Source organism: Apis dorsata, unplaced genomic scaffold, assembly GCF_000469605.1.
Source record: "Apis dorsata unplaced genomic scaffold, Apis dorsata 1.3 scaffold_60, whole genome shotgun sequence".
NCBI lineage: Eukaryota > Metazoa > Arthropoda > Insecta > Hymenoptera > Apidae > Apis > Apis dorsata.
This window is the reverse complement of record NW_006263360.1, coordinates 300154-302652: the sequence shown is the minus strand read 5'-3', so window position 1 is coordinate 302652 and position 2499 is coordinate 300154. Positions and strand designations below refer to the sequence as shown.

The 2499-nt window shown below is 42.1% G+C and overlaps 1 protein-coding gene and 1 long non-coding RNA gene across 2 annotated transcripts in view; both read right to left on the bottom strand.

Moving 5' to 3' along the window:
• LOC102674722 (coiled-coil domain-containing protein CG32809) overlaps window positions 1-2499 on the bottom strand; it is a 96974-nt gene that overhangs the window by 79318 nt on the left and 15157 nt on the right.
• The window catches only part of LOC116186838, a 4769-nt gene that overhangs the window by 989 nt on the left and 1281 nt on the right, over window positions 1-2499 (bottom strand). Inside the window, exon 2 of the long non-coding RNA XR_004151897.1 lies at window positions 550-1004. This is a non-coding gene — a long non-coding RNA (uncharacterized LOC116186838). The remainder of the gene's footprint in view (window positions 1-549; window positions 1005-2499) is intronic.

The window sequence follows — 2499 nt, the reverse complement described above, 5'->3', positions numbered from 1 at the left end:
GTACGAAGAATTGCACGCGATGAAAAGTATATATTAATACATTAACGTGATNATATATATATATATCGTAATACGTCTTAAAACAATTTAACGGAAACGGAAATAATCACAAAGTTTTCATACATGCGATACCATGCTTAGTTTGCGTGACTTATTACAAGCAACAAGCTGCAACGAGCCGCCACAACATGAACCGAGATACGATTACACGAAAGGAATTGAAATAGCGATCGAGAATTTCTAATTGTTCGTTAACGTCGTTATCCTAGAGAAATCGTCCGTGCCTCGTCGAAAAAACAAAATAGACGACTATGCGATACTTTGTCGCATCTGGTTTGCTGAATCGATTATCGAAAATCGATCCTGTTCTCGCGGGAGAGCTTTAATTCTCGCAACTAATTTAAACGTTTCAACAAATAATAAAATCGCAAGGGAAATCGTTTGGAGATATAAGTTGAAGAAAGAGAAAAAGAACTACGTGCGTTGTGGATAAAAAGAGAAACAACGAAGAGAGGAGAAATCTTAAAAATTGATAGAGCATATTCTTACCTTCTCTGCCGAATTTACGCTTCTTCTTGCCAAGACTGGGACCGGCGGAGGAGCTCTTGCTAGAGCTCTTGTCCTTGCTCTTCCAACGCATCAACATGTTTCGCAAACGCTTCAGCGTCTCGAAGGTAAACCGGACCGCGTCATTCAAAGGGACTACGCGCGCGCATGCGCGCGCATTCACGAAATGCGGTTCGAGCTCGATCGCGCCATTGTTGTCGATCGATTCGCGCGATCGTAAAATGTTTTTCGCGTTTCTGCGCGATCTCGTCGTTTCCTCGATTCGCGCATCACAGATGGCAATGAGTATCGTCTTCGTTTATTTCGACTCGAGTTTTCGATTCGAATCTTCGAATCGATGACCGCTTCTCGATGATCTTCGATCGGAAAATCGGCTTCGAGGTTAATACTTCTTTGTTCGATCACAATTCTTCCGTGGAGAAGATTCTACGCAAACTCTACGAAGAGCGATGAAAAGGAGGAGTTTGCGAGAAAGAATTCGGAATCAAATTTGTTCGAATTGTACGAGAGTTACGAAACTAGACGATAGAAATGCCGGCGGAAATTATCGTGATAGTCGTTGTAGCGCCACAATAACCGTGACGTCGCCATCTTTTGACCACGATGAATTTCAACGTTCACGGAGGGTGGATGTACTCGAGCGCACTACAGACGAATCGGATCACTGGGTCAAAGGAACGCCGGCTCTGCGAATAGCGTTTTCCTGCGTCTCATTCGATGAATGGAATTAGACGCGAAAGATAGGATGAAAAGCAACTACCACGTGTTGAAATTCAAAGAAAACTCGAATCGAGGATTAATTCGAGTGACGATGGAGATTGTGCGCAAACACTTTACATTTACATCACTTGAGATCGATTTTCTTCTTAATGATTTAACAATTGTCGATATTATAAGCTTTCGAAGATGAGGTATCGTGTTTATCCGACGAAACGCGAATTTTGGCAAAATATAGTCGAAGATTATAGAATCACGCGAAAGAAAAAGGAGAAAAGAAGCAAAGAAAAGAAGATAATTAGGAGAAAAAAAACGAGGAATATTATCAGATGTATTCTGCTCATGATTCCGTTGGTGTTCGAAATCGATAGCTTCACTTCGTATTTTAAGCAATATGGTGCTGCATTTCGAGAGCCTCGATCTATCGACCCTTTTCTCTGACAAAAGAAGCACAGTCGAAGTCAGCTTTTAAAACTTTTTTCTTCGCACATAAATGAATAGTAAATTATATTTAAAATATTTTAAAAAGATTATTTTACAGATGAATTTTGCAGCATCCCCTTGATATGTGTACCGGAATCGACCTTTCGCTTCCAAGTTGATTACACGGTGAAGGTCGTGACCGAGGAAGACTAATAGCTATATATATGTATATGTGTGTGTATATATATATACATACGTATCCACACGCGTCAATGACTTAACTATGCGTAATTCTGAACGACCCGGTTAATTGGAATAACTAATTCAATTTCTTCGGTTTCGATGTCGCACAAAACGTTCCAACAATAATGAGATTTGCTTCAAATCCAAATATATGAACAGTTCATTCAAAATCGATCGAATTACGGCTATCAGCGAAGTAAATTTCTCGGTAAACTTGAAAAAGACGCATCGAGACAACCGAGCGGAAACTAGCACCGACTAAAGCGTCGTGTCACGGGTAGCCGGCTCGACACCGCCACCCTCGAGGATCCTCGAATCCGTTGATTCTTCTGCACCTTGTCTTCCAACGATCACGACTAGCATCGTCGCGCGCTCCTCCTTTCGCGAACACGCGTCTTCGAAGGTCGCAATCGATCGTAACCCCTCGAAAAGAGATTTTCGAGCTTCGAAAATGCTGCCGAACGTGGGAAATAAGATACAACCACTACTATCGATACCGGCGACGTTGCACCGCCGCCACTACCACCGCCAACACTACCACTACCACCA